This window comes from Bos indicus x Bos taurus, chromosome 11 (genome assembly GCF_003369695.1).
Source record: "Bos indicus x Bos taurus breed Angus x Brahman F1 hybrid chromosome 11, Bos_hybrid_MaternalHap_v2.0, whole genome shotgun sequence".
Lineage (NCBI taxonomy): Eukaryota > Metazoa > Chordata > Mammalia > Artiodactyla > Bovidae > Bos > Bos indicus x Bos taurus.
The window spans coordinates 12096467-12109584 of record NC_040086.1 but is presented as its reverse complement, the minus strand read 5'-3'; the positions used below and the strand labels follow the sequence as shown (position 1 = coordinate 12109584).

The 13118-nt window shown below is 36.7% G+C and overlaps 1 protein-coding gene and 1 long non-coding RNA gene across 3 annotated transcripts in view; one reads left to right on the top strand and one right to left on the bottom strand.

The window, feature by feature from the left end:
- The window catches only part of EXOC6B (exocyst complex component 6B), a 723575-nt gene that overhangs the window by 165400 nt on the left and 545057 nt on the right, over nucleotides 1-13118 (bottom strand). The gene's annotated exons all lie outside the window — the stretch shown is intronic.
- LOC113901052 overlaps nucleotides 5965-13118 on the top strand; it is a 104553-nt gene continuing 97399 nt past the window's right edge. The window contains exon 1 of the long non-coding RNA XR_003513295.1: nucleotides 5965-6095. This is a non-coding gene — a long non-coding RNA (uncharacterized LOC113901052). The remainder of the gene's footprint in view (nucleotides 6096-13118) is intronic.

Here is a 13118-nt window from a genome sequence, read left to right as displayed (position 1 = left end):
TTGTATTATCTCATGAGTGCATTATTGCCAACCCACACACAGACACACAAACACACACACCAGCAGCAGAGGCTGCCCCAATCCAGTGCTTGGCTCTTCAGTAAAAGAGTATTGCAGATATGAAAAGACCCATCTAAATAAATATCACTGCAAAAACTTAGGAAATTTTTGTATATGTCTATCCTCCTAGTGTATTCTTTGTTTTTGACTTCTATTTCACTCTTAAAAATTATTTTTCTCTTCCTCTACTCCAATTGAGTCTTAGGTCGAAGAGACACATGAATGCTATTTGCAATTTACAATAGTGCCTTGGGTACATGCTTAGTTTATGACTCTGGCTTCTACATCATTAAGAAGAAGGTAACTGCATAGGACTACAGGGAAATGTACTAGTTAACAGTTAAGAATGTCAAGTTTTATTGTCCCTAAGCCCTGCTTATTATGAAATCGAAAGGTCTTGTTTAAGCCCCTATATACAGACAAAATAGACACAGAGAAAATTCAAAAGTTGTACAGTTACTATCCCTTGAATTCTATCCGTGAAGTCAAACAAAGCAGGATAAACATTTAACATCAATCTACTATTTACTTCAAAAACAACTCAAATATCTGCTCAAAACAAATATGAAAAGGGATGTTTTCCTTTTGATTTTATTTTTCTCCAGGAATGAATTTAAGAAATTACAGGAAGTTGGTATCATATTTTCTTTTGAAATTAAATAAAATCTACCAATATATTTGCATATATGTCTGGAAAATTCCTCCAAACAACTAGTAACTGGATAGCTTCAAATGATGATTTACGAACAATGACAGATATTCCTGTTCTTTAAAACTATTTTCCATCTAGGAAATGTCTAATGGGTTTTCATAAATTCCTTGCCCTACTTTAAAAAATAATGTTAACAAGTTAAGTTGCAGGGAATATAAAAACACTACATGAAATAAAATTTACACCAATTTGCTAAACTAATTATATAGAGCACAAATGTGAAATAAAAAAAAAACATTCTTATCCTGGAGTTTTCACAAAATAGTCTTACTTCAGAGATTTCAAATAAAAATAACTCAAATGGAAGGAGATAAACTATATAGAATGACAGCACACTAAGTTTCTATTTACTTTGGAAAGAAAATTTATATGTCATTTATAAATTAATTCCATCATATGTATAGCGCAGATAATTAAAGTTTTAAAAGGGTAAAGTTCTAAAACTGTACAAATACATGATAAGAGCCATGTTAATAAAAGCTTAAATAATCCATCCTTCATAGCAATCATCTGTGATAACCTTGTATGTAACAGCTGCTCAATCACACGTACAACTTTCTCATACTATGCTCCTATAGAAAGCAGCTCTTTGAGTCATAGCCACAGTCACTCTTTTTGACAGCCTTGACGGTCAGACAGTCAGCTTAAATAAGCTTCCTATGTCTGACGATTTCATCCAATGTTGGTAGATTATCACTGCTACTCCCATATGACATATGCCTTATGCTGCATCATTTGAAGTACTGAAGTTTCCTCTGTCAGTAGGAACCCCACAAGTCAAGACACAGCAACTGCCAAGGTGTTCTGCTGACCTACACATGTTCAGTTCAACAGGACTGCCCTGTGATACACGGGTTGAATGCTTGAGAGCTGGCTACACATTCCTGAATCTCGTTATTGGGCATGCTCCCTGGGGCTGACATGATGCTGATGAAACCACTCAGGTATCTGGATCTGATACATATTTAGTAAATCACACTTTATAGATCTCATTTTATGACACACTCAATTTTCCAGGTTCCCAGAGGACACAGTGGCCTTTTAGATTTGATTTTAATTTTATAAATCAGAAAATGACAATTGCATCAGGTGCAACAAAGTTAAGAGATTAATTATTTAATATAGAAATATTAAATACTATATATTCAACTTCATATTTATATTTTCTCATTATTTTATGAATGTAGTGCTTATCCTCTCGTGTAGACAGTAAAATTCTTAGGGGTAAGGACTATATCACAGAACACAGCAAAGTGTTCAAAATAGTAGATGTCCAACAAATACCTATACTTTACAGAAATAACAAGATCAATTAATTACACACATTCTTTACTGCCAATGAAACTCTTTGGATTGCAATAGTAAGGCGTCCTTAACATGAGTATCAATAAGTAGGCTTTAGGAATATATGAGCTTCCTAAAATTAGGTGCACAATGATTGAGGGGATGGGCTCTGGGGTTTTAAAAATCAGAGTTTGAGTTCTACTTACTAGCTCTATGGATATGTGCAAACTACTTAATCTCCTAAAAGGTTCAATATCTTTATCTCAAAAATGAGGGTGGCAGTGTATTCCTTACACTGCTGCTATGAGGGTTAAGTGAAATAACATGTAAAGCCACTGGCAGAGTAGAGTGCCTGGCATATCATAATTGATTATCATTACAATTAGTTTTTTGTGGGAATATGCGTTTCCCTGTGAAGAAGGTGGGTATGTTTTACTGAATTCTCAGAGAGTAGGTGACCAAACAAATGTAAAGAAACACTGTTTTATATCCAGGACAAAACATTAGAAGAAAATTCAGCTTCCATTCAGTTGTAAGTTAGTGAGTTGGTATTGAAATTTATGGGCAAATATTTAAGTGATTCACTTAAAGAAGGCTGATATGACTAATTACTAGTGTATTAGCCACAGCACAGGAATTTTCACTAGTATTATTTTAGAAAATCAATAAATATATTAAGCAGATCTCCTATAATTTTGTGATTCAATGTTTCCTTTAAAACAGGACTATTCCTATAGAGGCAATTTTTTACATATATGAAAAATGTTAATAGCATAAGAAAGTGTGAATATTTTTAAATTAAAATTTGCATTTATCTTCAACTATGTAAAATACAGTAACAGTGAAACACATGACAGTAGGCATTCATCTCATAATGTTAGCTGAGGCTGTTAGAGAGAGAACAATTACATGGGATTTTATTCTCCTTTACATTTTATAAACTTTAAAAGTGAGTACAGACCACTTTTATAATCAGAGAACAGGAAATAGAAGAACACATACATCCCCAAATTATTCAGTGCTATTTTCTCTAGTAACAAGAGCTATAACCTGTTCAGGATTTAGCATTACAGGCAACTGGGATTGATTTGCACACCCATATTCTCAGAGGCTGCTTAACAGAGATGAGAACAACTACACGTGGGAGGGGTACAGCAGCCCCCAGTCCATTGAAACACACACAGATTGACTCCATGAACACAGAGACGCTTTCCTTTATAATCACAAATGAAAAGGAGAACATGTCTGTACTAGTGGCCAAGTAGAACCAACGGATGAATGGGACAGTGAAGACGCCTCTTTCTGGACTTGTCTCTGCATTCCAAGATCTGTAGTAGGTTTTCAGTCTCTAAGAGGCTTAAGCCAGTGCCTGGAGTTCTGCAGAGTGGCGCCAGCCTCACAAGAATATCAAGGTGCTTGTTCCACTTCACAGAGAACCAAATCCTACCTTTGACTATCTTATGTTATCTGGGGACTGAATCAAGGTTCCAATGGGCTGGCAAGAAAGCTTCCTCTTAAAAGACTTGTTCAGGTTATTGGAGCTTCTGGCCAAGCCATCTTTTTGAGAGCTTGGCTCACTCCAGTTCCTTTTTACTGTCCTTAATCACAGTATGGTTTCTCAAGAGTTGAAACTGCTATCAGAGCCTGACTCTCAAATCCAATTTGCAAGTATAAAAAATATTTTAATGAAATAAATATTTCATTAAAAAATTAAAGGGAGGTATAAAAATTATAGGAAAGGTGGCATACTGTTAAGTGAAGGTATAAACAGGGAAAGAAAATCACACACAAAAAACCTCTCACTTTTACTTAACAAATATCCAACATTTTTTCACATTCTCATACACACTTAAATTTATGAGGTGTGACAATATTTTTAAATCAATATTAATTTCTCAAAAATATCCAACAGGTTTACAGTTCTAATAACCTTCATATTTTACTGAAATAAAAATTACCAAAGTAGAAAATAGAGGAATTCAACTAATTTCAAAATGCTTTCTAGACTTCTTGAAGGCTCTTCTTAAAATGAACTACCACTTAGAGAGGGGAGGAAAAAAATGTTTAAATAAACTTTAAAATTACTTGGTACATTCACATTTCGCTGAAGAAAACAAAATATACATTTGATAAAGAGCATAGAACCCTAATTTAAAAAAAAGCATAGAACCCTAATTAGAAAAAATGGGAGAGTCACAGTTAGAAGAGGCTTTGAGGAGTCAAAATGATGCCTTATAGCCAGAGAACAGTATTATAGTTTTTCAGAGTTCAAGGCCTTGAGAGAGTAAAGGAAAGTGAATTAAACTCAGAAAGGTTAAACCTTAAATGATTATAGGTGAAGTTGGCTGGTGGAGGCCTGGAAAAGCTTGACTTATGTGTCTCCTTTTTTCCCTCCTCTTGCTTGAAGGATTCCCAAGATACAGCACTTCTAAGTTTTAACATCAATATGGATAAAAAAATGTTGCCTGCCATTTCAATAAACAAGAATGTTGCCTGCCATTCTGGTAAAAATCACAAGTTGTCCACCATCAAGCCATCAACCATTGCAGCTACCCTAACTATGCCCTGAAGGGATTTCAGGATGCAGAAAAACAGGATATTGGCCCAAGATAGTTAGGATACACATCAAAGGAATAAATTCTATGAGTCAGACTTTTGCATCTTTCCATCTATAGACAAGAACCAAAATCATTAATTTGAGATGTCTGCCTTCTGTGATTAGCGGTAATCTATTGATGTTTGACTCTGTTTTCTTTTTCAGCAAAAATTCCTATATATTCTGGCTCCTCCCTTACCTTTTTGGAACAGTTTCATCTGAGAGGTGCCTCCTAGGTTTTAGTTCTCAGTAGTCAAAGCTATGGTTTTTCCAGTGGTCATGTATGGATGTGAGTTGGATCATAAAGAAAGCTGAGCGCGGAAGAATTGATGCTTTCAAACTGTGGTGCTAGATAGTTTTCTTGAGAGTCCCTTGAACTGCAAGGAGATCAAATCAGTCACTCCTAAAGGAATCAACCCTGAATATTTATTGGAAGGACTGATGCTGAAGCTGAAGCTCCAATACTTTGGCCACCTGATGTGAAGAGCTGACTCAGTGGAAAAGACCCTGATGCTGGGAAAGACTGAGGGCAGGAGGAGAAGGAGGTGGCAGAGGATGAGACGGTTAGATAGCATCACCAACTCAACAGACATGAGTTTGGACAGACTCCAAGACAGAGGGGCAGGGAAGCCTAGTGTGCTGCTATCCATGGGGTTCCAAAGAGTCGGACACAACTTAACGACTGAACAACAAGGTCACCAAATAAAACAGCTCCCTCCACCAAAAAAAGGCTGCCTTAGTCTGTAATCTGTAATCAGACAGGACATTTGAGAACTTATCAAAAGCAACTTGTGGGAAACAGAATATAAAAGAAATTCCTCTGAATCTTTGCAAATTGTCCATAAAACAAGAATAATTTTCAAAGGACGATGAGCAAGGCAAAATTTATTTCAAAAAATCAAAACTAGTACAGTATCTGGGAAGTAGGTAAAATAGCAATTCTTAGAGGAAAAGCTAATTTGTTCAAATAAGAGAAAATTGAAAAGGCAGTGGGCAAAATTTTAACCAGAAATTCCTGGTTAGCATAATATACTACTGCTTTCAGTGAAGTTCCAAGTTAGACAGTGGACAAGATAGCATTACCAGCCTCCACTGAACAGATTAGGGTTTTGTTTTTGGCCAAAATGTCAGGTGAGAAAGGAAAATCAGTATTCTGGAACTCAAACTATATTGGGTACTTGTTTATATCTTGAGATCAGGTCAGGTCACATGCGGTTTTTATGGGATTAAAAATAAGAGCTGCTGTTGCTGTATTAACATAACGGTTTCCTGGTATTGGGTCCCTGGGGCAACAGATAAGGAGTGTGCTAGACTATGAAGTGTAGCTCTGGGGAAGTTAAAGCCTTCTTGCATCACTTCACAGTGGTTCCACTAAGCTAATTACGAAGAAGAGTTGATGGACTCCACAGGGACTCCACTCAAGGCCCTGATGGTCAGAGAAAGGTAGGCCAGAACATAAGGAAGTAAGTACAGATGAGAGAGCTATCAAGGAGACGGAAAAAGGAAGGGAGGCCCGGGGGTGGGGGCGGGAGTGGGGAGGGACAAGTTCCTTGAAGATTCAGCTGACTATACTTGTGTAAGCGTTTGTATGAACATGTGATCATAAAAAACAGTCACCTTTAATTACATAGAGTATAATCCTGTGATATAAATTTTTCTTTGCTTTCATATATTTTAAACTCACTAGACCTTCTGCCTTAAGAAGGGCAGAGTAAAGTACAATCTAACCTATTCTGAGTTTCTGTGTGAGAAATACAAGTAAAACTGATAATAACAGAGTCTGATAGCAAATGCCAAAGCAGCACTCTAAATAGATTCATAAATTGTTTTCAAAGTTTAATTCTCCTAGCTCCTTTTGCTTTAAAAGACAATTGAAAACTAGGACAGATAAATATAGGTTTTTAATTAATAAAAGATTAATCTACTGTAAGAGAGAAAATGGCCACAAGCATGAAGGAACTTCCACGATGCCGCTGAGTAAATAAGCCAATCAGTCTCCATGTGTCTGTCCCTTATGCCGTACCACTGAAAGGAAACGAGGGTTCATATACTGGCAGAGACTGGTGTCAATGACAGAACACATTCCCCTGGACACAGCTGTCTTACGTGGAATAAACCTAGGAAATTGGAGAAGTTGATTTTTATGCCCTACTAACATCTCTAACATAGAAGAAGAATCTGTAAACAGTTTAATGAAATTAATTGATTGATTTCTAGCAAAGCAAACTAGAAAATAATTTTATTCAAGATTTAAAAGAAGGAGATGACATAAATTCCTACCATGTCATGGATTCCAGGTGCCACTGGGTGCTTCTATAGAAATACAGTGGTGTTCTTTGTTTAAGGAAATAGTATTCTAAATGGTGGATAAGAACACGTTAGATGTATTCACCAAATTAAACAGAGTACCCTTTGCATTGCAGAGGAAGAAGGTTAAGGAAAGCCAAGACCCATAACAAGTGGCAGAACAATGTCATGCCACATGGCACTGGACGTTCCCTTAATATTCCATAAATAATTGCCAAAAACACAGCACAAAATGTCCTAGGACTTGAGTTTACAACCAAGAATCCTAAAGCTGAAAGGAGCATTTGTAATTGCTGAGGACTTTTACAGATGAAAAAATTAAAACCAAAAAAAAAGTAAGTTGGTGAATCAGTTAAAACCTAATTCCCCTATTATTTCAATATGCATCCCTGACCTATAATGTCTGAAAGCAAATATTTTCTTTACACGTTCCTCATATATATGCATATATATGTGTGTATATCTTTTTCATTTCAATAACAATGAAGTCATAAAAATATACAGATCTGTGTAAAATCACAATTTTCTTCTGAAGTTTTGCAATTTTGCAAAATAAAGGCCAATTTCATAATAGATTTTTTAATACTACAGTGAAAAGATGCCTCTGCCAATTAGCAAACAGCAGTGCTTCTGTGCATAATATTAAAGAAAGCTGAGAACTTGCAATGAAAGGCGTGGGTTTCCTGAGAAATGAGAAAGGCTGGTGTTCTAAAGTAGCAACTTTATATCCCTGGTATTTTTACTGTGCTTTCAAGGACTTAATCTTATCCATGTGTCTGTTCAGCACTGATCGTTCTGTTGTATGGACACAAGACAGAATTAAGTTTATCTGAAATTTTACATTGAGAAGGATTCTGTAGGCATTTAACATAAGGTGAAAAATTCTCTAGAAAAGCACGGTCCAAATAGAAACAAGAGCTACCTGTGTAATTCTAGAATTTTAAGTAGATACACTTAAGAAAATAAAAATCAATTAAAAATTAATAATAGCATATCTTATTTTACTTAATATATCTAAAATATTTTAATTGCAACATAAAATTAGCATTTAAAAAATTATTCATGAGGTTTTTTTGAAATCCAGGATGTGTTCTTCACTTAGAGTACAATGCATATTTGAGCTGTGTGTCAAATGCTCTAATAGCCACTTGTGGCTGTAACTACAGTTTTGGACAGCACAGCTTCAGATGATGTTGACTGTAAAGAATGAAAGCTAAAATGAAATGTGCAAAGAATGATTTCAGACTTTGAAATGACAAGGAAAGAGCACTCTCCAAATTCACAGCAATATGAATTGTTTCTACATTGACTATGAAATTAGGATCGAAACAAATGTTCCTGGTACTACACAATGGCTTCTCTTCAGCTCATATTTTTAAAATATGCCACCCTCTGATACAGCTATATACTTTGTATATTCTTCACCATGTCTGTCAATAAATTTTTACAGTACCTCTCTATTAATTCTTATGCTAGTATTCTTTCTTTTCTTCTCTTCATCTCATTTTCTTTTCTTAATATCTAATTCACTAATTTTTTCAACTTATCCTACTGAAAGTAGTCTCAAATCATTTTGGGATGATTAAGGTATATTTAAAAAACTGATAGTTGACCAGTATATGTTTCCAGACAAAGCTCTTTGACTCTCAGGTTCCCCAGCAAGTGATGATAATAACAATCCTGACTTATAACTCCAAAATGTTTTGTTAAGTCCACAACACAAAACAAATGCTTTCATTAAAAGGAAAAGTATCAGGACACTGTCAGCGCTCTCGAACAGGGTAGACAAAGGTAGACAAAGGTACCAAAACTGCCAAAAGAGAAATGATTAAGGTAGGTTCCACATAGGATGTTTGCTAAGTTAAAAGAGCTAGACTTTTTTTAAGTTAGTTGTAATTCTTTCTAAACTGAAAGCCAATAATGTTTCTTTGGTATAAGTTTCGTGGATAGTCTCACAATTTGCTAGGAAAACTGAGTCTCAGTCTACATTGATTGGTGTTCACAGGAAATGGATATATCATTAGCTAAGGTAACTGGGATTCCAACATTTCTAGATTTTACTTATGTGACCTTGGGTCTATCATATAAGTTTTTAGTGCCAGATGTCTCCTCTGTAAAATGAAGGCAATAATATTTCACTTGCTTAAAGCTATGGGACTGAATCAAATATACTCTTGAGGCCTATTATATAACAAGGAATATACCTGGTCTTTGGTCCTAGCTCCTGACAAGGAGTTTTATATCTTCCAAAGGTCCTAAGCAAAAGGAAAGCTCCTGAGCAATTCATAATTGAATCATTTTGATCATACCTAAGTTTATGCTGAGAAGTTGACTCCTGAGGGCCCTTAAGTAGTTTTAAGGGAGGGGCTGCACAACCCAGAATGACCAAGCCTATGACCAGAGGGTTGACACTTCCAGCCCCACTCCCAATTTCCAGAGAGGGGAAGGGATGGTGGTTGATTTCAATCATGTAGCAATTTATTTATTCAATCATGCTTCACGCTTCCCTGGTGACTCAGATGGTAAAGAATCCATCTGCAATGTGGAGACTTGGGTTCCATCCCTGGGTTGGGAAGATCCCCTGGAGAAGGGAATAGCTACCTACTAAAGTATTCTTGCCTGGATAATTCCATGGACAGGAATTAATTAATTAATTAATTAATCAGCAGGCTACAGTCTACGGGGTCACAAAGAGCTGGACACAACTGAACGACTCACTTCACTACATAATAAAACCCTCATATAAAAACTCTGTGCACTGAAACTCAGTGGATCTTCCTGATTTGGTGAACATGCTGATGTGCTGGAAGGTTGACATGCCTGATTCCTTAAGGACAGGACATGGAAATTCTGTTTTGCCACCCTCCTCCCCAGGATCCTATCCTGTATATCTCTTCCATTTGGCTGTTCCTGAGTTATAGCCTTTATAATAAAACTGCAATCATAAGTACAGCATTTTTGGTGAGTTATGTGAGTTTTTGTAGTGAATTACTGAACTGAATGTACAGATGTGAGAGTTGGAACATAAAGAAAGCTGAGGGCCAAAGAACTGATGCTTTTGAATTGTGGTGCTGGAGAAGGAGATCAAACCAGTAAATCCTAAAGGAAATTAACCCTGAATATTCATTGGAAGAACTGATGCTAAAGTTGAAGTTCCAATACTTTGGCCACCTGTTGTGAATAGTCAACTCACTGAAAAAGACCTTGATGCTGGAAAAGACTGAAGACAAAAGGAGAAGAGGACAGCAGAGGATGAGATGGGTATATAGCATCACTGACTCAACAGACATGAATTTGAGCAAACTCCAGGAGATAGTCAAGGACAGGGAAGGCTGGCATGCTGCAGTCCATGGGATCCCAAAGCGTTAGACATGACTTAGCAACTGAACAACAACAACTGAACTGAAAGGGGATGTGGTGAGCTCAATATCTGTGAAAATAAAAAATGAAAGTGAAGTCGCTCAGTCGGGTCCGACTCTTTGCGACCCCATGGACTATAGCCTACCAGGCTCCTTCATCCATGAGGTTTTCCAGGCAAGAGTATTGGAGTGGGTTGCCATTTCCTTCTCCAGGGGATCTTCCCAACCTAGGGATCGAACCCAGGCCTCCTGCATTGCTGGCAGACACTTTACCATCTGAGCCACCGGGGAAGCCCCCAAAATCTGTAGTCAGCTAGAAAGAAGTGGGAGTGGCTTGAGGACACCTGAGGCTTGTAGCTGACATCTGTAGAGGGGCAGTCTTGTGGGACTGAACCCTTAATTTGTAGAATCTCTACTAACTCCAGGTAGTTACTGTTAGAACTGGATTGAATTGTAGAACACCCAGCTGTTGCTGGGATTCCCTGGTGGCTCAGTTGGTAAAGAATCTGCCTGCAATGTGGGAGACCTGGGTTTGATACCTGGGTTAGGAACATCCCCTGGAGAAGGGAACGGCTACCCACTCCAGTATTCTGGCCTGGAGAATTCCATGGGCTGTATAGTCAGTGGGGTTGCAGAGTCAGACACAACTGAGCAACTTTACTCCTCACTCAGTTGGTGTTGAAGAATTGCTGTTGGAACACAAGTTTCAACTCAGATCATGTACAATACAACTTGATATTTGGTACATTTTAGTATCTAGGTTATAGCCAGATATGTCCCAGCATAACAAATATGAAATTAACTGGAAACGGATATAATAAAATAATGATATGCTTTTTTTTTGCCTACATGGCCACTTCTTCAATAAATCAAAAAACTTATTAAAGATATTGCATTAAACTGAGTGTTCGTTAGAAGAGATTATTTTTGACATAGCAAAATAAAAGGTTTCACATATCTTTCTCAGAGAACAATAACATTTTCTACACTTTCTAGCTTTACTTCATATAATTGTTCAAGTATTTGTTGGGAATTTCACCTCCTCAAATGGAATTATAATGTTAAGTATTAAAACAATGATCCACTTCCACACTAAATGTTTGCATTAGATCAGTATGAACATAAATACTGGTCTGCCATTATAGTTATACAGACTAATGAATTTGTTTTCAGAGGTCAAGATCTACACTCAGGATCTATCTTACTAAAGAATATAAACATTGCCACTAAGAGCTCAGTTTGAGGTGTATTTTCCCTTTTCTTTTTTTCCCCTAAAACAAACAATGAAGCAAACAAAAACAAAAGAAGGTGAAGAAGAGAATCTCTGTCAGTGAAACCTGAGACCTTAAGCTGGTGGTTGTAAGACCAAAGACTTGAAGGCAGACACAACGGGGAACTCCAGAGGCAATGTTAGGCGTTTAACTTGGAGGCGCTGGTAAGAAAGGGGGAGATTAGTGTTTTAAGAGAATTTAAGTCAGTTGGAAAAAAAGGAAATGGAAGTAAGTGTTTCTTTAGGTACATAAGCAACTTCTTTCCATGATAAACTGGTGCTTTGAAAGGAATATCCTAACAAATAGGAAGTATAGGAGACAAATGAGCATCTCAAGTATTAAAAGCACTTCTGTCTTTAAAATGTTTAAAAGCTCTCGAAATGCTTTTCTACAGGAGAGTACAGAAACATTCTTTCCCCTGGTTAATTGTCTGGACAGGAGCTGATGCTACACCTTGTTTCCATCTATTGACAGGCAGACAGCTGACAAAGAGATTCTGTGAGCCAGACGGAATGGCAGGCCCTTAAGCCTGACTGCTGGGATTTGGTGAAAAACTGAGGAGGCTTGAATTTCAGAAAGGCACATCATTCAGGAAAAAAGAGCAGAGAAAGAAGACAAAGATTACTAGGGAAATTTTACTGATACTGACAAAATAATTTAAGAGTTATTTTTCTTTTATTCTTGGCTACATTATACAAAATATTTGCTGTTATTTACAATTAAACAGTCCCAATTATCAGGCTTAATGGAGGCAATGAAATAAACAACCTTTTCTCTCCTCTCTTTCAATGTCAATTTCTGAGAGTCTTTTATAAGCACTGATTCAATTTCTTTGTCTTTCATTCATTTCTCAACTCCTAGCAATCTGGTCCATCATCTACTTCCACTGAAAGTGTGCTCTCTAAAATCTGCTTTGGCTCCAATAGTAACAATTATATTTCCATGTTTCTTTCTGGATACCCCAGTTCATTTCACTATATTTTCTAGTCAAATGAACTAGCTTTATTTCCCTAATAGGCCATATTCTTTATTTCCTCCCAGAATTGATACAAATACTTGCCTTTGTCAGAACACCCTTCCCAGTCTACCTCATCCTACTTGAATGGCTAATTCCTAGCCACGTTGTCCAATGGAATATCCTAGTCCAAATCATTCACATATAACAAATGAGTAAAAAGATTTTGCAAGAGATTAAGTGTGCTGTCCAAATTCACAGCTACTTAGTGATCAAACAAAGACAAAAACACAGGCCTCAATTCACCCATCCAAAGTACTGGTAGGTGTACATTATCCCACCAGTGACCCTAATATATACTACTTTCTCCTCCCAGGAAAGGAGTAGAAAATAGAAGCAAAATATAGATCAACTACTATTACAGAACATTATAGGTAAGACTTTAAAAATGCTATTCATTGTCTCACTAGTTTCTGAAAACTTCAGCTTTTCTAAGTGGAAGTGTTGGCAGTGACATTTTACTCATATTTTCTAAATTCCAATCTTAGAAAAAAGAAACTGGGAATGCTAAGGG